General features: G+C 43.4%; 1 pseudogene; it reads left to right on the forward strand.

The window, feature by feature from the left end:
• Positions 1-23,439, forward strand: part of LOC114440912 (protein unc-13 homolog B-like) — a 114,368-nt pseudogene that overhangs the window by 47,410 nt on the left and 43,519 nt on the right.

Consider the following 23,439-nt stretch of genomic DNA (forward strand, 5'->3'; position numbering starts at 1 on the left):
AAGTTAAACCCCCAAGCTTACAGGATGCCCAAACTGAGGCCATGAAAACCACACACTCAGAACCTCCTTCTACATCACCGGTTAAAGAAGAAGTTCTAGTAGAGCAAACATTCACAGATGTTCCCCCAGCAGAGACAGTTAAAGCTTCAATCACAGACTCACAAAATGCAACTAATCTACAAAAAGAAGAGACTCTCATAGACCAGGAAGCTGTAAAACCAGTCAGCGAGGCAGGGTCAGACATCAAAAAAGAGTATGAAGAAATCAAAGATGCAGAGGACATTGACAACAAGGTGGCTGAATCAGAAACCAGGAGCACAGGGGATGGATCTGATGTAGTTGACATCAGAAGTCCATCAGAAAAAAGTGACACCACACCAATGACAGAAAGTTTTAGGGATTCAATTGACAAAACTACAAGCTCAGACATGGCTGGAGGGGAGCGTGTAAAGGCTGCAGATGATGAAGAGGTAATGATTTCAGTGGTGGAAAAACCACCAGAGGAGCTGCTAAAAAGCGCTGATGAAAAATCATTCAAGGAGATTTTGACAGCTGCTGATGAAGAACAAGAAGTAGTTATAGGTGTGGAAATGTCAACAGAGGAGGCTTTGAAAGTTACTGGTGATGGTCAAACTGTAGTCACAGATGTGGAAAAATTACCTGAGGAAACTTCTAAAGTTGCAGAGGAAGAACAAAAAGCAGTTACAGATGTGGAAAAATCATCTGAGGACACTTTGAAAGTTGCAGAGGAAGAACAAAAAGCAGTTACAGATGTGGAAGAATCATCTGAGGACACTTTGAAAGTTGCAGAGGAAGAACAAAAAACAGTTACAGATGTGGAAAAATCATCTGAGGACACTTTGAAAGTTGCAGAGGAAGAACCAAAACCAGTAACAGATGTGGCAAAAGAGACAACTGTAGTTGATTCAGATGTTAAAGTGACAGAAACAACTCCTGCAGAATCTGTGGAGAGTGCAACTACAGCTGTCTCTGGATCAATAAAATGTGCAGAAGAAGACCTAAAGGTCTCCTCAGACGAAGCTTCTAAGGAACCAGCTGATGCAAAAATAGACTTTGTGGAAGGTGGTGCAGAACCTGCACCTGAATTGGAGAAAGGTTTAGAAAGCAGTTCTGCTGTTACACTGGTCTCATCCACAAGTGAAGAGAAAAGTATTGATAGCAGCTCATTGCCCCCTGCTGGTCCTGCACCACAGCAACAGCCCAGGCCAGACATGGTCAGGCCACCAGGGCCACCGGGGCTAAGAATGGGAGGTCCACAAATGGGCGGTCCGCGAATGGGTGAGCCACGAATGGGCGGACCAAGAATGGGTGGGCCACGAATGGGTGGGCCACAAATGGGCGGGCCACGAATGGGCGGGCCACAAATGGGCGGGCCAAGAATGGGCGGGCCACGAATGGGCGGGCCAAGAATGGCTGGTCCAAGACAGCCAGGACCACAGAAGGCACCAGAACCAGCTCCATTTTCTGGTTTTATGTCTATGTTCTCTTCTCCGAGTGCACCAAGTAAATCATCAACAGTTGGTGGGTTTTTCTCAAGTTCACCTGGTTCTCTGTTTGGATCCTCACCTGCTCCTCGTCAGCCGCAACAGCAACAGCAACAGCAACAGAAAAGCTCATTTTTTGGCCTCACAAGCAGCATTGGTACAGAATCTCTGACCAGTGATCTGTTTGGTATGTTCAAAGGTCCTGAGGCAACAAAACCTGAGGAACCTCCACAGCCTGGCTCAGAGTCTGAAAAAGCTGAGCATTCTGAAAATGTCACAGTCTCGGAGAGCACTAACAAGACAGATGCTGAGGGGGCACATTCATCTGGAGATGCCCAGGATAAAACCACTGAGGTCTCCGAGGTTCCTGAAAAAGGGCTAGTAGAGGAGGCAGAACGGCAAGACAAAACTGAGGCAGAGGAAAGTTCTTGCCCTGAACCTACCACTATGACCACTGATCTTGAGAAGGACAGAGGGGTTGAAGAGCCTGCAGAACATTCAGAAGAGCCTGATACTTCAGTCTCTGAGACACCAGCACCACCCACAGCTCCTGAAACCAAGGGAATATTTGGCTTTATGTCCGTAGCTGCTGAAGGCACCTCATCTATTGGATCCCTTTTCTCCAACACAGCATCTACAGCACCTACTGCCAAGACACCACAACCACCGCAGACAGACAGTGGTCTCTTTTCTGGCTTTAAAAGCCTTTCAGCTGGCATTTTCCAGGATGAAAAGCCAGCTGCAAAGGAAGAAACATCATCTGCTTCATCTGTATTTGGCATGAAACTTGGCTCAATGTTTGGAAACTCTGACTCTCCCAAACCTGAATTCACCCTTCCTGTAGTTACTGTACAACCTCAGCCTGAAAGTCCAAAACCAGCAGATGAATTTTCTGAACCAGAATCTGAGAAACCATCCCCAGGTTCTGGAGATACTGAAAGTGCAGATGCCAGCGATACAGAGGGACCGACAGAGACATCAAAAACAGGAAGCTGTGACACTTTAGCACAGACGCCGCAATCCGGCTTCCCTTCTTACTCAGGTTCCCTCACAGAGACTTTAGATAAACCTCAGTTAACGGTCACCACATGCGAGGTAGATAAGAGTGAAGTAAATCCAACCGACACCATCCATGCAGAGCTGGAGACAGAGAAACCAAAGGATACGTTGACACAGGACGCTGCAAAAAGGCTAGTACAGTTCATATATTAAATGTTCATTTATCATACTATTGTAGGTGTTTAGCCTTTTTCCTGCTTTTCATTTCCCATTTCCCAGAGTTTATTTTTACCTAGACATTTACCTACCTTCCCATCCTTCAACTTTAAAGGTCTACACATATTTTTATATTTAGACCAACAAAAACGCTGCACTCATAAAAAATCTGACATTTTAATTTTCCTGATCAAACCACAGCAAAGGATATGATCACATGTCAAATGGCATGCTACCATTATGTGTAAATGTACTGGAGCTATTTTCTACTTACAGCAGCGTGGTAATAGCTTTCCTGACAGTGATGGAAGCACAATAAATGGAGAAAGTGATGGACCTTTATTTATGAGCTTTTCAGTGGTGAGGCGGTCCTACGGCCCCCTCCTCCTTCTGTCCCCTGCGGTTCTCTGAATCATTTCCAAGCCTCAGCCAATTTGTGTATATGAATCAAACTCTGATAGATTTAGTGCACACCATGGAGGCAGGCTGGACACTGGAATAAAAGGAAGCAGTGAGAAGTAATTTGGCCTACATCCAACACAAAGTAAATCCCGGAGTCACTTTCCTCGTTAGGATTCTCAATCATCCTGCAGCGACACTGTGCTCTCCTGTGACGTATGAGTTTCAACAGGAGGGTTAATTTTCTTAACCTTTTAGTTTCAATCAAAAGGTTAAAGAGTTGTAAGTAGAGCAAATTTATAATTTTATTAATCCTATAAGCAGTGAATGGTTATTTCTCCCTATTCCCTATGTGAAAATTTGTCATCTGAAACTTCTCCCAGTCCTGATTCCAGGCCTCTCCTGAGTGTTGTGTTCCTTGTTTTGTGATTATCATGACTGTCCCTTCAACCAGTAGTTTTAGTTTTTAATTGAAATACGTTTAAATGTTTTATTTCAACATTAATTGAATTGATTCACAGGTGTTTGTGTTAACTCTTCACCAATTTGTCGCTTTAATTGTTTACAGTGACTGACAGACGGTTCATCCAATCAGCTGCCTGAAAGCACCTCTAAGTTCAATTAATAACACTAAGGTGGTTTACACCCCTTACAGTCACATGAACAAGTTCATGAACATGTCACATGGTCTGACATACCAGATGGTTTCTTCTAGTCTGACAGATGCTTTCAGGCAGAAAACGCAAAAACCTGTGATGGATCTTTGAAAGCTGGAAAGCATGGAAAGAAAAAACATAAAAATTTGTCACCACATAGTTGTATTTGTGTCAGTTTGTGATCTTACAAATCTCACAGAAGTCCAGCTGCCTCACCATAGTAGCCAAGAAAACATTAACATTTCTTGATCCAAACTGTGACTTTCTCTCTAACTCTAACAAGTGGTTTTAGTGCCTACATGGCTTCATTTTTCTACAGCTCAGGAGAGACAGATCAAGCTTCTCATTTGTTTTCTTGGTTACCATGGGGACTTGTATAATACGCACGATTGGATACTTAACGTGAAGGCCAAAGCTCTCTGAAAGAAGATATCGGAGCTTACATAAATGCTCCAACCATCTCAGCCAAACCACCACATGGGTTTGGGATTCCGTTTAGATTTGAGGACATGTTCTGTTTCTTACCAACATCGCGGCGTTATACTAAATTAACACTCTGTGTTCTACAGCCCGCCAGACAGCAGTCACTTTGACTCATCAGGCAACCTGAGCCCAGTCAGCTCCCAGCTCAGCTCTGAGCCCGAGGAGCGCCGACACCCTGAGGACCCCCGTCCACATCTCCGAAGCCAGCCATCTAAGTGGGATGAGGAAGAAGAAGAAGAAGAGGAGGAGGAGGAGGTTGAGAAAGAGCTGCATCCACTACCAGAGCCCGGGTCCAACAAAGACCTGAAGGACTCTTCAGTCATTGTTCCTAAACCAGCGCTGGACGATAACAAAGCACCGACTAAAATCAGGTAATGAACACATGAAGGTGCTGCTGATCCAGACACGATCAGTTTATGTCATATCGATTTATTCCGCGTGTCCTATTGAAACTATTGATCTTCTTTTTTCTCAGTTTCTTCGAGGATGGCCCTCCACCCTGCTCTCCATCCAAAGTTCGCTGGTTGAAAGCGTACAACAAAGTGAGAGTGCAGCTGCTCGAGGTAGGAAGACTTTATCTGCCTTCTGCATCTGCTGCTCTCCTTATCTGTTTCATTCTTACATACATACAAACATACAGCAGATCAAACACTGACATGCTGCTTCTCCTTCTCTCACTCTCTACCTCTTTCCCTCTCTTTGGGTTGGTTGAGTTTCAGTCATGCCACAGCAATTTGCACCAATTTTGTGCTCCTTATGGATTTTTGCTTTGATGTGGAATACCTCTTTTCAGCATGGGCACCTTCAGATCTGCCTATCACTCCGCGGTTACAGGAAGTTTTTAGTTCTGAATATATGGTACTTGGAGTTAAAATGATTCAACGCATCAAACAATAAATGTGGTCTGCCATTGCAGGGGCAGACAAGTCAGTATCTCTGGTGCAAGCCTTTGCAGCGTGTTCCTGAACTGTTGGTTCTAGACCCCTGTCCGAGGTTTGGCTGATGCTAAAAAAGTTGCAGGACATATGTCATCACTGTTGTTTTAGTGTGTAGTTTGCAAAAAGAAAGTGGCTTTGATGCTTTAAAAAAACACAATGGAGTCTTTCAGTGAAACTTGCAGATTTGGGCTTGACTTGTTGTGGTAGAAGCCCCCATAGGACATGTATTTACACTCTGATGTACCCTGGAGAAAAACAACAAATCAGTCGCTCAATTTCTTTAATAACTTGGCTTATACACATAAACTGATGAGTAGGCAACCTCAGTAAAACACTTAAAATAAGCTTGTGATGGAGCAGCCCCACTACTGACTGCAGAGGGACAGACATTCACACACACACACACACACACACACAACCACTGCTATACAGGTCAATTAATCCACACACGTCCATTTCTAACGCTGCATCCCTTGTTCATCTCTGTTCATTTATACTGACACTCCCTCACTTGCACAGCACACACACATTTACATCCATCATCCACCCGCTTGTAGTGAGGTGAAACTGTCCACATGAACTGTTTGAGTAGAGCTCTAAGAGAGCTCAGTGTGTGCAACTGTTTTACGTGTTCTGGCTCAGTCATTTCTTCACTTTTGCCATAATGTCTGCTCCATAATAAGCTGGTCATAGTTCCATCTTATAGTTAGCCGCCTGCTAACTCCACTTTTGAGCAGCTATAGTGATGTTTACCAGACATATGCTGTATGTAGTTGTATGTAGTTCCCTGTGTGTTCTTACCTGAAAATATAGCAACAACACTACAAACTAGAGAAATATTTGTTCTGGCACAATCAGTGCATCAAAGGAACGAGTCCTAGATGTGACGAATAATAGATCTTTTCTTACTGACCTTGGTCAAAACCTCTTATTTCCAAAATGTTCCTCTCTCTGTCCTCTATTTTCCACCTTTTCTCAAATGTAATAGACATCCCTCAGTCTTAGTTATATTGGCTGTGTAATCGGCAGCAACTGTGTGTATAGAAACAGCAGATATCTCAGTGTTTTCAACATAAAATGTATGAAAGTAATCAATTAGGTTTGTTTTAAGAGTCTCTGGGCAGAGTTTAAAGTCACACGCATTAAGCTGAGGCTTCATACAGGTGAGGCTGCCTCCTCTGCTGCTGCTGCTGCTGCTGCAGGCCACTTCCACACAGATCTGAGAGAATAATTGGCTCATTCAGTCCTGAGAGGTTTATCAACGAGAGATCTTTTCTTTAAATGCCACCTTTGATCCTTTGCAAGGGCCCAAAGAGGAAGGGACATCAGCCCTCTCACCTTTCATGACCAATTACACCTGCAGTGTGCTGCTGGTTGATGCTCATTAGGCTGCAGGTTATCAAAGTGATGTTTACGGCCCTGAGACCTGTTTGATATGAATGAACAGCAGCAGTCAATCATCAGAGAGACGATGTGGAATTAAACTTTTCATTCACTTCCTTCGTGCATATCTGGCCATGAGAGGTGCTGTTTAGTAATCACTCCATACACAGCAGTCACCTTTCCTGAGTGATGTTTCACTGTTCTTTTGCTGCTTGGATGCAAGATCTGTATGGATCCACCTTTAACCCTTTCCACCCCACACATGTGGCACCTTCTCATAACACTTCATCAAAGAGTCACACAGCGTGAGCTTTGCTGACAGCCTGAAGGTTTAAAGCCTTTGTCTTGTATTATTGTATTGTGTGTTTTTCAGCCTGTTGTTGTTGTTGTTGTTGTTGTTGTTGTTGTTGTTGTTGTTGTTGTTGTTGTTGTGAGGAGGAGGAAGAGGAGGAGGAGGAGAGCTCCTGGTTTTCCTCTGGCCAGCAAGTCATCCTTAGGGACAAAAATAGTCTTTTTGTCTCTGCAGCACGTGTTGCACCATGGCAACGATGTCACATTTCTATGGAAACACAACACAACTCACATTTGTTCATGATTAGGGTGGCATTGAGCAGCTGGTGGTGTGTGCTGTGCCACCAAAGACACTCCAGCTTTATGTCAACTTCAACTTTATGTCACGGTGATCAGGTGGTTGTTGGACAAATGTTGTTTTAAATCTGTTTATTATGAGGAGGATTTAGATTTTGGATTTAGAGATTTATAGTTCATGTTTGCATTGATACCTGCTCCCATCAGAGCTCATCTGACCAGGCATCTGACATATTAAACATATTTTTACGTGGCACTGTGAGCAGAACATGGAAGCGACCGTCACACAGCTGACTCGCTATACCGAGACGTCTGATGGACTTTTCTCTCTTTCAGGACTCAACAGTCAAGATGACTGGAAGCCCTTTATGTGTTAGGAAATGTATCTGGCATCATGTACTGCACATGACTCTCATCAGTGGAAAGTCTCATACATGAATAATAATTAATGTGCCACTGATTTTTAACAAGCACATACTGCTGAGTCACTTACACCACTCGAATCCTATTATTTTAGGAAACAACATCATTAGTATGAGTTTGTAATTGAAATAGTTTCAGGTTTGTATATGTATATGATTATACACATTGAGACAACAATACAGCAAAGAAGACCTTCAGGCTGAGTAACACAAATAATGAGTCTGTGGATGTTTAAGAGGCGCCGGCAGCTCTTTTCTAAAGGCTGCAGCTGAATAGAAAAACTCTTCCCACCTCATTGTTGCTGCTTTGAAATTCAGCAGTTTACATCTGAGTGACTGAGATAACGACTCCACCAATAGCAGCGCCTGTAGACCGGGAGGCGGCGAAGCTGCATTTAACTTTACGCTTACGAGTCACCGCGACCACAGAATATTCATGAACTGGTTAATAACGTGACAGGGCCCTCAGCAGGTCTTTTGCTAATACTGCAGGAAGTCTTTGACATTTCCTTTGTCTTCGTCTTTATTGTGGAACTTGATTTGGACCCCTGGACAGACAGCTGGGAGGTGGTCCGTCCTCCCACGTCCAATTATCTCTGCAGGTTCCCTCCATCGATAATAAGTCGTTATTGCTCCACCCCATTCCATCAAACCTTCATTTTCTTTATCTGTGCAGCTCCCTGTCTGCCTGTTTCCCTTGATCTCAGTCAGCTTCACGTCTCCCTTTGTTCTCGTCAGCGGCGTGCATGTGATGCATGAACAAAGTAACGTAAAGCTGAATGGAGACTCGGAGTTGTTGATGTAATTGTGAAAGCAAAGAGTGTGTGTGTCTGTGAGGCTGTCAACAAGCCAAGGCTTTCATGTTGACGCTAAGGTTACTTTAACTGCATAGGTGGGAACTACAAAGCTGCAAAGAGTGGGAAAACAGAAAGAGTTTAAAACATCAAACAGAATGTAGGAAACACTGACGACTGTAACGTGGTTCAACTCCCTGTGGACGCTCCGTCTGATCCCTTTGGCGTCATTTTTAACCACTGAAGGCTCCACTTCCACGACATCTACATCAGATAATGTACATATAGATGTGTAAAGACGGACATGTTGCCATGTTGGCAGCATTTTAACTCAAGGGGTGGAGGGGTGCAGCTTGGTGGTCTCAGGGTGGCGTCTTGCTGGACAGGAAAGGATGGGATGCCCTCTCTTAGTCAGGGATGAGTTGCTGCCCCAAGTGGAAGAGTTCAGGTATCCCAGGGTGTTCTTCAAGAGTGAAAGAAGATCCCGGATACAAGTGGCTGACATGAGTTCCCTCGGCAGGGGGGCTGGATTGTCCCTTAGAGACAGGGTCAGGAGATTGGACCTGGTGAATCCTCACAGATGCCCCAACACTGTCCTGACACACGCTCTGTGTGCCTCCACTGCATCAGTTTCTTGTCGTGGTGCAATTCATAACTGCAGCAGTAGGGGTGGACATCTGTCCTTGAATGGTTGTTGTGAAAGTCTCTTGTTGATAGTTTAGCTTCCGGCACTTTCTGTTTCAGTGAAAAATGGAGGTAGAGCTTATCTTGTTGGAGTTGGAGGTGTTGGATTTGTTGTCAAAGAAGGAGGAGGAGATGGGAGAAGATGCTGCGTAATCATGTCCATAGTCGACAACATGTTTTTATAAATGGCCGGACGTTTGAAAATCCATTCAAATTATAGCAACTAAATGAAATTAGTTATAGGGGGGTTATAGCTCAGTTTATTTTTTTTTTTGCTGTCTGTGTTTTGAAACAATACATTTCCAACTTGACATTATTGTTTCTAAATAAAATGATTGATATCTTTCCATCACTTTAAAGTAAAAAACACATACAGTGCGGCTTGTTGTTGTTGTTGTGTTGTAGTGTGGAGGTACAGTGTGTGTTCTGCATGTCATTGAGTCGGCTCCACAGGTTCTCAGTGTACCTTTGAAAACTGGCTCTGTACCGAGACTATAAGAACTCCCTGAGCGGGCCTCAGCTGCTCCTCCTGCTTCTGTCATCCTCTCGTCGTCTCATCTTTCCCCCCACAATCCTCTCTGCCTGCCTCTCCTGTCCTCTGATGCTTGTTTTGATGTCCAGATGAGTGATCTCATCTCTCGCTGCCTTTCTTTAAGTTGTATGTGAATATATATATGTGTGTGTGTGTGTGTGTGTGTGTGTGTGTGACAGACAAGAAACTAAAAGCTAAGTTCTGCTCTCGAACATAATTTAATTGAACTGTAGTAAGAGAGAAATGGAGACAGGCCGGCAGAGGAGGGCCAGTTTGTATGATCAGTGATGCTAGCGACACCGAGCCCTAACAATGCTGCATGACATTGACTGAAAGTCGCAGTGGAAATCAATTCGGTGGGTGTGTTTGTGTGTCCTTCAGTGATTGCAGGGGTCCTCATTTATGTTCTCCAGGACGATGGTTTTAAATCAGATGTTTGTCAGCCTGCTTCTATTGAGCTGGACGTCAGCCACAGTAACACAACCTGGCTTTAAATACAACTCCCACACACACACACACACACACAAATTTGGTCATATATTATTCTGGTGAGATTTTATGCCCCTCCTCACACACACACACAAACAGGATCCAGCCAGCACACAGGAGGAAGAATACCAAAGAGAAACTTGATCCTAACGTGTGTTTCTGAAGGAATTAATTCCTCTCCAGAGTAAAAAGAATCAACTCTTATCTGTGATCAGGTTATTTTTATCACATCTGAAATGCTCCGGAGCAGAGAGGAAGTTTTAGTATCAGATAACCATCACTGTCTTCTCAGTTGCCACTTGTCGCTTCTCTATATGAACACAGCTGCTACATTGTGCAGCTGTGGATGAACAGGCTTAGTTTACGTTGGTGAAATGAATGTGCAAGGCTGCGGTTATGGTTATTATCTCCTGGTCAGACGACCATGATGACGATGCTCTTATTTTACCTTGCTGAGCCGCTGGGTTCTCCTGTGAGGCAGTGCTGGATGCGTTTTAGGTGAAAAGCAGCTTTATGTTTTGTAGTATCAACATTTGACTTGTTGGTTCTCGCAGAAAATGACCTTTGAAGGCTGATTTCTTTTACAGTGACAAATATTGTTCATGCTAATTGGTTTAAAAGATCCCCGTGCTTCTGCTCCACTTCTTTGCATGTATTTGGATTGGACTCAAAATAGCAGAGAAGCTTGTTACAGATGGATAAAAAAATCCTGTGTGTCATGAGCTGAGCGTTCTTCGTCTTCTTCTTCCCCTCCTGAACACCTGAATATTTGATTTAGGAACATTTAAGGTGTTTTTCCATTAATTTATGGGGTTAAGGGGGAGAAGGCCACAGTATAGTTGCACACTGAGCTCACATTTTGTAATAAAAATATGAAGAAATCAGATGAGAAGCAGCTCTGTTCAGCACCACAGAGCTGAGTGAGACTGGGTTTAATTATTTATCACAATGACACAAATTAATCAAAGTGTCTGAACAAATTAGGGTTTGAAAGTCAAGCAGCCGGCTGTGGAGGATTTCTTTGGTTGTGTGCTCTTTAAAAATGGAAACAATGTTCATGTAAACTAGTTTAAACTCACGCCATGAGCAAATATTGGAATAATTATAATTTGTCTGCAGCTCAGCCATGATGAAACACATGATAATATTGTATTCTGCAGTTGAAGCGTGAGAGCGTGCGTTTTGTTTTGGCTCACAAACTGAAACTAAACGCTGCTCAGTAAGTGGATGGTGATGCGACTTGTGCCTTATTAAAGCACCATTTGCACAACACAACATCGAAGCTGGAGGGTCCGGTGGCCACGCAGCGCCTGCCCCCCCCCCCCCCCGATAAAGCTATCACCTCTGAAGCCCTCTGTACCACAACCAGGAGAGACCGTCCTGATTATAGACAGTACGCAGCAGCTAGAGCTGCCGTGTGCTAACGTTTACTATTCACTGTATTCAGCTGTTCAGTCAGCGGCTTGAATGTAATTGCAAGCGATACACTTGAATGGCAGAAAAGAGACAAAATCTGATATAATTAGCACTTCACCCTGAGTGACTAACTTTTTCCCAGAGGAGGGGGGGGGTGGTTCAATCTGGAAGAAGAGGTGATGAGATTACAGCGCTGCTGTTTGTTGCCATTCAAGCTGTAATGGAGGCGAGGCCCTCTCAGCTCCTGGCAGGCTTTTTATTTTTAGGGCTGGTGTGTGTGTGTGAAGTGAGTTTTTGCATAATGATTTTATAAAGTGGAACTAAATATGCGCTGCGGGCAGCCGAGGCCCACGAGAGCCTCGCATCACACAGACACAAAGTGCACTTGAAGAGATTGCAGTCAGCAGAAATACTTGTTGCGCTTCAGAAGGTAGTTGTTTTTTTTTTTAGTCTTTGTAGGAGAACATTAATGTTCTACTCACTGTGGGCTCATATTTCACTGCAACATGAAGAACTGCACCTCTGTGGAAAATCATGGCTACAAGTAGAGAGAGCAAAGATCCGAGTTTCTTTTAATGTTGCTTTAAATAATTAATTGCTGTAATTTGATTTTATAAGTTCCTGTGCTGAGGAATGCATCATTTATTTTTTGCAGTCTTTTTGATGTTGATGGTTTATGTTTGGTGAATTTGGGCATGTTTTGTGTGTGCTTTGTGATTTTATTAGTGAAAAGTACCATTAATTAAACTCTACTCATGGTTTTTTTTTATTAAGAGTCATTTTGGTATATAACAAAATAATAAAAAATACAAAAATGAGTTAGGGAAGTGGCAACCTTAAAGGTAGGGCAGGAGATTTTGAAAACTCAGTGAGAGTCAGCCAGATTTTGAAAGTAAACACACGCCCCTTTCTCTCGGAGCTCACCCCGAAGCCACGCCTCCCAATCACATGGACGCTCATTAACCTGCAGACGAGCTGCGGTCTGTGACTTAGGCCATCATGCACGTACCTCTCTGGTGCACGTAGAGCAGGAAGAGAGTGACAACCAGCCAATACTCCGCGCAGGGTCCACCCGGAGGATTGGCTGATGTTTTATAGCTTTCACAGGTGATTCATATTCTTCGTTTTAATAGGAAACTGCCGAACTAACTGGTTGCTATCGGATTGTAAAGAGAAGTTACACTAATTTAACAAAAAGTGCATCAGAATGAAATCTCCTACCCTACCTTTAAGGCCACCTAAGTCAATGTAGTTCCTGCAGTTCCTCCAGTGTCCACTAGAGGCTGGATCCAAAAGTGATCCCAAAATATCCAACGTTACAGCAAAAAAATGACAAAAATGTTTTGGTCTCTAAGATGATTTCTCTGTTTAAGTTATATGAAGACTTTAAGCGGTTGCTTTTTCTCACAGTCCACGCTGTTATTGATCAGCCTGAAGTTGGGCGGGATCAGATGCTGCCAATATGGCGACGGGCAGAGTCTCTAGCAGTGAGCCCCACAACCACTGTGTGTGCGACGTTAGGGAGGGTTTGTCCGTCTTTATTTACAGTTTCCCTGCCCTGTTTGAGGGATGAGGCAGCCGTTTGGTTTCCCTTCATGTCCGAAGAAAATCATTTACTATTACACAGTTCTATAATTCATATGCATCATTCAGCTGGGTGCTGGCTTTAATTATTTGTGTATGGTTTGAAAATCTTTTAGCAGCATCTGGGTAACTTTAACATGCGGCTCTAAGGTAATTGGTCCATTTAATCCTCAGTCAGTTGGCACATAATGAACTATATTCCTATTAAATACCATTTAAACTGAAGGTATTTAAGGACGTTTTAAACAAAAGTGTAAAACTGAGGATTAAATGTGTCAGCCACTTTCTCTCAGTTATTACCCTGAATGGATAAAAATGTGTTAATAAATGTAAATATTTGTCACAATCATTCGGAGCATTCCTGCGTCACCTGCAGAAATCTAACATACCTTTTGTATTGAGGGCTTGTGCTTGTTAGACTGCAGCTGAGTAGCGTATGTGTGACTGTCGGAGTGTGTGCAAAGTGAAATTATGGAGAGAGACAGAGGTGTGTGTGAGAAAGAAGGAGAGAGAGAGAGCAAGAGAGAGAGAGAGAGCGCAGAAACGATGTGCGTCTGAGCAACAAGCTGCGATCACTGGAGCTAATAGGAGGAGGAGGACAGAGGGAAAAGCCTGGAAGGGATGAAGATCAATCAGGAGATGTGAGGAAGTGAAACACAGAGAGAGAGAGAGAGAGAGAGAGAGAGAGAGAGAGAGGGGGATGGCGCTGTGTGTACAGTCCGGAGGTGAAGGAGACTGCTGGGAAGCGACTCAATGATAAAGACAGAGGAGTGAAGTGAATCCAGCCTAAGTGACTGACTGACACGCCCGTCCGGACGGAAGCAGCAGAGGCAACTTTTCTTCTGTGTTTTTTTTAATCCACGAATATCTTGTGATTTAATCTGGAGCTGAGAGCATCACTCTACTCGGGGTTTGTCACTTCACAGCCTTTTGCACTTCTTTAAAAATGATGTAAAAGCGGTGTGATTGATCGGTCTGTGCTCTCGGGGGGATTGTAGGCGGACGCTTTGGATCGTGCAGTCAAACTTTGCTCCTCTTTCTTCACCAGGTAGGTTCTCCGGTTTGTGTGTGAGACAGATGAGCTGTAGCTGTCAGGGACGGTTGAGGGATCTGTAGTGGTTCAAGTTGATGAAAAGGTCAGTCAGGGAAGATGCTGATGCCTTTATTTGTCCTCTTGGGGTGCTAGGGGGGAAACACATCTCCTCTCCTTTGCCACCACAGAGAAAATAATGTTGCACCTTTCTTTTCACTCTTCCACCTCTTCTTCTCCTCGTCTGCCGGTCTGCTTTCAGAAAGGAAACAAAAGTATGTTCACTACTCAGCCTCGCAGCTCACTGCTGTGTGGGAACACCAGTCGTGATCCCCCGCTCTCGTGTTGCATGGAGGGCGTGAGTGCTGCTCCAAACATCTCTAATACATTAGTGAGCATCATTGCTTTGTTACCTTTCCACCTGCAGGTCAGGACCTTTGGAGGAGTGTGATCTGATCGCTCTAATCTTTGAGGTCAAAGCTTCACGCAGTCATTAAAAGTTGTTGTGTTTATGTCCGTGGGGGGATCACACTGAGGCTTCTTTTGTCAACATCCTCCCAGGAATTGATTAAATGGCTGGTAATGAGTGATCCTGAGTGAGTAAGCATTGCTGTGGGTTTGTCAGGGAAAACATAGAAAGCTATAAAATAATAAGAGAGAGAAAATATTTAATATTTTTTACCTAAATATTTAAGGTGATGTAGTCATTCTCCTGTCTGCAGCCACATACTATGAATGTTATGGTATGGTTATGGAAGCAGACAGCAGTTTCTGACACCTCCATACCACATTTATGTCTTTTTACACACGCGCTGATGTATTAACATCATTTCTGATGCGTCCACTGGGGACATTTCGAATATGAGTCAGCATCTGCCAATACTGCCATCTTATTGGCTGATGGCGAATATTTCATTTTAAGGCCAATAAATGCCATTAAAGATGTCTTGCTGATATCATATCAATTTTCAGGCAAACCCCCAGTTAACATGGGCAACACATCCTCACACATTAACAGCATCATGTGTTTTCACCTAGTAGACTGTATATAGTGGGGAACGTTGCTTTCTTTAATTTGTTTCATGATGTATTGTGAATGATCATTAAAATTAAAAATTAAAAATTAAGAAACCTTTATTAGTCCCACAATGGGGAAATTGCATTTTTGCAACGGCATACAGACAGCAAGGGATAAGTTAGGAAAAAGATATATACAATATAAAATAGGCTACCAATAAAAGATATATACATTATAAACAGATATCATGATATCATGTTGTTTAAATCTTAAAACTACCTGTTTGTGTTTGGATTAGAGTTAAAGGTTACACACTTTTGACATGCACTCTATAGATGTAACCACATGGAAACACTGGTAACACTATACCTGCTGACTTCCTGTTGGAGCCAGCCCCAAGTGGCCACTCTTGGAACTGCAGTTTTTGACTCCTCATCCCTGGAGGGTTACCATCTATTTTCCACAAAACACCATCTGGCATTTCGCCCACAGGTGGGCGCATTCCAGTATGTTTTCACCTCTCCATGTTGTGGCCACTTTTTCATGACTCACTCTAATATCGCAGCCGCACAGAATGAACAAAGATGTCATGCTGTGACTCCGTCCATTCAGAGACGACGTGTCGACAAACAAACATGTCTGCTTGGCTGCAGAAATCCTCTGACTGACATATGGAAATTATCTCTGGCACAGACGTCCAGTGTTGACCTCGCCAATTGTTTGCAGCCATGCATGAGGGGCGGTGGATGCGGTAAAAGGCCACAATGATTTTTATGCCGTCAATCAAGCAGCGTGTGTGTGAACTGTAGGTCGGGATGAGGTTTTAACCTCCGCAGGCATTCATGTGGTGGTCGACATGTTGACATTTATGTGTGCAAATGAGTGAAAACGCAGCTGTTAGTGCGGTTAGCACCTGGTGGGATGATTTCTTTAGGTCTGGGTTTATGTTTTTAGTAGCGGTCTGTGATAACACACATTTTTAGGTGGAAATAGTGCTATATTTGTCTTGTCAGCTTGACACACATGGCTGTCTCTTTTTTTAGCTCTTCACTTCAACTTTTTTCAATACGGGACGATGCAAACAACGCAACTATGGCCAGCTCCATGTTCAGTGTCCTGATAGCAACAGAAGTGACACAGTGTGCAGAACTGTCCCAGTTCTGCTCCTAACAGCTTTAGTCCCTAAGTGCCCTCTTCAGAATTGGGGGTTATTATTTGCTTGACCCCATCAATGGAATGTCCTCATAAGGACTGAAATGCACAGCTGTGTGTGTGTGTGTGTGTGTGTGTGTTTACCGGGAATCCGTCTAGCGTAGCCGAGACATGACAGGTGATGAATGGGTCGGACGCCTTGAAGCAGACACAGCGAGGATGCGGAGACAGCGAGGGTCAGTGCGTTCGGCGATACCTCAACTTTAAATGAGTTGAGGGATGGAGGGACGGCATGGTTTCCTGTAGGGACGGAGGCAACAAGGATAAAAAACGAGGCAGGGCGGGATGAGAAATGGCAGCGTGAGACCACTTTCATATCTCAGGTGTGGTTTGATAGAAATATCACAGATGGTGCTCAGAAGTGCGGCGCGGAGTATCCAAGCAACAACTTCACTTCAGATGGACACACATGGAAAGACGTCCACGGCGGCTCATATATTTCTTATTTGTTTCTCCACATGAATACAAATGTACAGTATTCATTAATGTAGACAGAAGACTGATATAACGCATGTAGAGCTGGGGGTTTATTTTCCTCCCAGGAGGGTCAAGTGTAATTTATTGTGACATGCTTTAATCAGTCTAGGCTGCTGTGTGTTCATAACACCTCTGCTGGATACTTATTCTAATAATTAAAAACCCTTTTACAATGTGTCACTACTTAAAGCCACCAGGAGTTTGATGGAGGAAAAAATAATTAATATTAATATCAAAGTATTAACTAGACATTTAATAAAGTAGCTCATTAAGCAAAGTGAAAATAACCTTGTTAGTGTATGGGCTAATAACTGACCTGAAGTAAGTTTTAATGCTTTTTAAAGCTTCTTCCTGCTTTGTTACTGAGAGGGAACAACATTAAAGCTTGCTGCCACAGTTGTGTAAAGTTGTTGTGTCTCAATGCTTTGTCAAATGTCCTCCGAAACTTGATCTGCTTTGATGTGATGAAGGGGATGAGCACAAACTTCTGAAGAGGACCGAACCGTCTCGTCCCTGATTATTATTAAGTGTTAATATGATTGTAATCAGTGAATCCCCTCCCCCATTTTAACGTGGAGATAAAATGGGGATTGACTCATTTTTGAAGCTAGCCCCCCAGAGGCCACAGTTGGAACTGCAGTTTTTACAATTTTTTCAGGTTGCTTGCTGGTTTTTAGGAGGAGGAGGGTACATGATAGCCCCCATTTCTCAGCCTGCTTTGTGTGAAAGGCATGGAGGTGCACATCAACACGTTAACTGTACAACGAGGCTGAAGACACAGGGCAATAAAGCACAAGGTGGCTCGTGAGTGAAGCTAACTAGCCTTGACTGCCGTAAACCTTTTTTAAAAATGAGAAAGCACAGGGTGGAACTTTAACATTGACTTTGTGGCTGGAGCTCCAGGCAACAGTCTCTCCACCATCCATTTATCACAGTCAGCTGAAAGGAAGAGGCTCTCTGTTCAGACCGGAGGTTTTCTCCTGAATTGGCAGGCACAACAAGCAGCATCATTGTTTGGCATCTCTGAAATGGCCGAGAGAAAGCTAAATCAATTAGCCTCAGGAGGCCGCGCATTGTCATTCGCATTGGGTTACCGGTGGCAGGCAGCCAGCGAGGGTTCATGGAACAGACGCTCACGGAAGGAGCGGGTTAAGAGAAAGGGAGCAGACCCGGCTCATTCGATTTGCTCAGGAAAGTGATTACACCTTCCGCTTCCCAGCACCCCCCCATCCTCACTGCTGAGTAGCTGTGACACACCTTTCCGGGTTGTTCCTCCTGACTGCTTTGCCTGAGAGCCCATCAAGTGCAAACACTTTACTGTGTATAGCAATCTGAATGTGGATGTAGTGGCTCAGGCTGGGTGGGGGCCTCAGTGTTTAAGTGTGTGTGAGATTAATGGAAAGGATGTCTGATATGTGTGTGTGTGTGTTTGAAAAATGACTGATGGAATTGGACCGAGGTGGAGTGGCGATGATAAATCAATTAGAGTGTGCAGGAGAATTAGGCTAATGAAGGTGACAGCAGGGCCGGTGTCCCACTCATCCATGACTCAGTGCGCTCAGTGGGTGTGTGCGGGTGTTCTGGTGCGTTCTGACTGCATTCAGTGCATTTCAGCTGTTCTCTGGTAAAAAAATTTAATCAATGTTGTAATAATGATAATGAATAAAGCACTAGATGAGGTTCATCTGGTGTCACTGTAAGACTTGGTAACTTCTTTAGCTGACACGGTACAGAAGCCAGTTTGTGCCACACGTAAGCTTCTATAATACACTAAATTCTGACGCTATATTTGCAAGACTTTTCCCCACCTTGTCTAAAACTAAAGCCTTGTGACAACTGGTGTGTAACTGACACCGTATGATGCAGCCAGCTTCACATACAGTGACTGTTTTGAGAAAGTTTCTGTAGAGAATGTGTGTTTTTATGCACAAGTATGAAAACTGTTTTTCTTTGGTGTTCTGAGTCCAGTTGCCATAATTTTAAACTTCTGGATGTAACATGATTTGAATGAAGACAGTTCGAAGTATTGCATCAGAAAAATCAGATGAAAATACTAAGGTTAGAAGAGTTTTTACGCTCGCTTGAGATGGTTTTTGAAACCACATTTTGAACTTCAGATGAAGGAAATTGACTTCTTTTGACCGTTTCTGCTCATTTGTTTCCTTTTTTTTTTTAAATAAAGACTTGCTTCACATTTGGAGAGAAACCAGAGCAGTGAGGTGTGAGTTGGAGAATTGAGGTTAACACACTCCAGAAGTCGAGATAAATAATTCCACTTCAAATCGTGAACAATTCCAGTTCCATTGGTGGAAACATATTGTCTTTATGTTGTTATTTTCCTCTTGTACTCACTCCATCTATTTACTTTCTAAAATTACCCGTCATTGCCATCCATTCTGCGGCTCATTGGAAACAGCTGTTATCAGGCTTTTCTTGCCTTTTACTCGTCACTCTCTCTCTCTCTCTCTCTCTCTCTCTCTCCCTCGCTCGCTCTCTCTCAGCCAGCTGCCCACCATTCTTCCAGCTGTCATTCTTTTCTGCAGGATTCAAGCCTCCTCCTAATAGTGGTGTTTATTTTCTGTCAGCCGCTCTTTGTCACAAACAGAACAGCATGCTCATTACACACATTCACACACTGAAGATGCTTGTGAGCATGTGCTTCTTACATGGAGACGTTTTTACCAATCAGCTGCAGTTATCTGCCTTCTTCTTGTAGACCAGGGGTACCCGGTACAATAAAGGAGTGCAGGTCTATCATGTACCATTCAGTAAGTGTTTTCATGTCCGTCTATCATCTATCCTCACGCTGCTCTGAAGATCTTTTATAACACAGACTCCCACTCTCCCCGATTGCTCGTCATTGTGTTTGTGTAGGTATGTAGTAGTGTGAACGGTCGAAGGTGTGAGAGCTCTTATACGAGATCTTAAACAACATGCCGGACAGACAGCTGGACAAGAGAGAGGACTGAGAGGACTGGACTGTACTGCAGGACTGATGGGAGTTCAGACTCTGGATGTGGATGAAGAGTGAAGGTGTTTACCATGTCCCTCAATCATGATGCCCGTGCTCTAACTCGTCAGTTAGCCTACTAGTTAGCTACTTTCTGCTAACATAAGTCCATCAATGACGGGCTGCTTAACATTAAACTAAAGTAGGAGAGTTGCTGTCAGCTAGTTTTATGAGTTAAAACACAAAATCATTGTAGCTGTTTTAGATTTTAACAGTGATGTTTTAGTATCCTCTCCTGCTTTTATACAAAAATCCTTAGGTTAGGTTAATTCCTCTTAACAATTAAAACCTAAAACAATGCCACACATAGGGTCAGCCATGCCTCCTCACTAAGATCAAACTTTCAGCCCGCTCCTTCCTCACAGTCACTCTGAGAATGTTCTTTAATCACTTTTAAGCTAAGATTTTTTAGGCTAAGATAGGAGCTCTCTAAGGGGATTCTAAAGGAATCTTTGAGAATACGGCCCCTGAAGTGTACATTCGAGTTGTTGCATGGTGTCATGAGAACATGTTTGCCGTTAAAGCTTCTCTTTGATCGATAGCCTGAATGTGAAATTGTCGAAGGGGTTGGACTGCATTTAAAATGCTAATCAATAAGTTTACAGGCTTTGAAAGGAAAACATGCTTTTACAATGCCCCTGGACCAGTGGAGAAGAAAGCCATTACCACTGAGGCTTTTTACTGAGCAGGGCCGATCAGTCAGGTTCAAAAATTCACCGTTCAAACAGTCATCTGGCTCATGAGTGGAGCGGGCTGTTACATGTCACTGAATTCAGAGAATGAAAAGGTTGACTTTTTAGAGTCAATATGTAACTCTAATTTGGGCTTTCATGCAATATTATAGCTGCAAAGTTTTGAGTCTCAAGCTGTGAAATCATGCCAGAGCGTGTGTTTTATTCGTAAACATGGTGTTTGCTGTTTGACTGTGGTTCCATATGGTTTTGTGAGTAAAAGGATCATTCTTGCTTAGAGGAGTCTGGCACTCACCAGAGACACAACAATCGTTTGGTCTGTTCTGTCCGTTGTAAACGAGATTCAAATCAACGAGCCTTATTATTTGGAAAAAATAAGGTTAAATTGCGAAAGTATCTGGAGCTTTGTGTGTCAGTGCAAGATTGTTGTGCCTTAAAACACTGAAGTGTCTTTTTAAGGATAAAATATCTGTGCCAAGGATAGCATTGGAGGTTGTTGCCTTGTTAGCTTGTTATTCAACTTTTTTTTTAGTTCAATGTCAGTTGTATAACATCTTTTACAGTGGCAGAAAAAAACATCTCCCATTTAACAGGACAAAACCTTGAGCAGGACCTGGCTCACAAAGGGGGGACCCTCCTGCTCAGATGGGTAAAAGAGGAGAAGAGAAGACTGGAGTAGATTGAACAGTTATATGCATGTTATATTTCAGATAAACAGGTTAGAGAATAAACACTGGGCAGGTCAGTATGCAGCACAGGAGGCAGAGACCCGCACTCCCCTGTCCATGTGTGGCCCGAAGTTTTCCTGTAAGATGTCATCTAAAAGAAACTGACCACTGCAAACAGCAGCTGCACCAGCTCTCCCTGCCCAACACCACACAGACCTGTGCAGTCTCTGAACACCTTAAAACTGAAGTGAATATATGATTTTACATCATATCTGTTTATCATATATAATTGGGTACTGTGGAGAAATACATACACAAACACAGTAAGAAGGCCAGACAGAAAGCTTGAGCCGTAGGTGTGACCGAACCTCTGCAGCATCCTCAGCCTGCAGCCAGCCCAGCTCCCATTAGCTGACAGGAGGGGCCGAGCCAGTGGTCTCAGATGCCAAATGTATAATTTGCTCCAAACTTTTCCCCTCGTTTAATTTTTATATTACCTCGAATTTACTGCCGCAAGCATCAAATGTACTTGGAAGTCACAGCAAGGTAACAAAACTTTGAGTAGGCACACACTCGTTATATAGTCTGAGACAGAGCTCCCTTCAGGCCACATGTCATTCTGCTCCTCACCTCCAGGGAAACATCATAATATTGTTTTATTGTAAAACTAGCACATGGAAGAGCTGACGTAAACATCTGTCATTCTGGAAGCAGCTCTTACTACAAGCTAAGGATGAACACTCTGAAAGTTGTCCAGACCACGTGTCATCCTGTTCCTCCCTGTCTTACCTGCTGTGACATGAATGCATGCTGCAGCATTACTCTCCCACAGAGGAAGAGGTAAATCTTCTAAGTAATACTTGTGATTTGCTGGCACCGAAGCAAAAACACTCAGAAAATCTACCCTCTTGGCTCGAGTGTGAGTTTCTCCTTTGGATCGAGCCCAATGTGAAATGACAGGGAAAGAAAGCCAGGGAGCGTTGCCAACAAGAAGAAGTAAATACCGAGGAGCGGTCGGGTGAATAAACGAAATAATATAAAGGATTCATCTTTTGTGATTGCATGCAAATTGTAGGTTTTGATAATGAAGGCTTTGTGAAGTGCACAGAAACAGAACAAGAGGAGTCTTGACATGGTTAAAAGACCCTTGCACCTGCCCAGAGCTTCCTCCCATCCTCGCTAATCAGCAGAGCTGGATGGGGATGATGGGGCTTCCTAACCTGCCATCAGCCAGCTGCTCTCCACCAGGCTGGAAAAAAAAAACAGCCACTTATAGTGAATCTGCGACAGTTGAGACCTCTGAATGAGGGAAAAGATAAATTTTGCTCTGTGAGTGGGTGTGGTCAGATCTAAGACAGCAGAATCAGTGCTTACAAGGACACTTTGAGTTATAATGATTTTTATTATTTCTGCAATTACTTTTTCATTTTGTTGTCAAGAGCATCTTAGACTTATAGCTCAGCTGCTGTTGCCATGGAGAGGAGGCTACAAGAAAGGCAAAGCTAGTTAATTTCTGTGCCTGGTAATTGCTGTTATATAGCATATAATCTAAAAACGAAACAGAATTGCTGAATTTGACCCCCAAAGAGGTCAGTACTGCAAGATGCAAAGAAGCCCAGGCAGGCAACCTGTAGTGCACCAGTCCACCCTTTAGCCCATTCATACTGGGATTTGTTTCACTCCCGATGGTGAGCACGCCTCGCCCTGTTTTTTTCAGGCGTAGGAAAAAGTAACAGTTTGAGTTAAAACAAACACGTCACAAGGAAAAAATCTTTCCTGTCTGCAACAGGTGTACCTGCCATGGTGACAGATCCTTCACACAAATGGCACGGACTTTGTTACATTTCCATCCGCCATGATCTTCAGTTCTTCGCATCATCTGTACACTGTAAATAAATATGGACTAAATTTCTGTGACGTCACTCATAGGTTTCCAAAGAACTGTTTTGAGCCTAATGCCATCTCAGCATACATGGAACTGGCTCCTCTGCCCTTTTAGAGCAGGCGATGGACCCGGAAATCAATAAATGGCAGCAACTTTTCCTACCTTTGTGATAAGATCAATCAGTGGCCTTTATGGAAGCCAACGTGGCAACCACAATAATAATATAATAAACCCCAGCCCTGCTTAGAGTTCACTGCACTGCAACTCCTGGTTATTCCAGATACAGGTAGGCAGGTTGTTCCCACCTGTCACTCAACATGGTGAGTGACAGTGAGTTTTAATTATGTAAAAATCAAAGG

The sequence above is a fragment of the Parambassis ranga genome, chromosome 9, assembly GCF_900634625.1.
Source record: "Parambassis ranga chromosome 9, fParRan2.1, whole genome shotgun sequence".
Classification (NCBI taxonomy): Eukaryota; Metazoa; Chordata; class Actinopteri; family Ambassidae; genus Parambassis; species Parambassis ranga.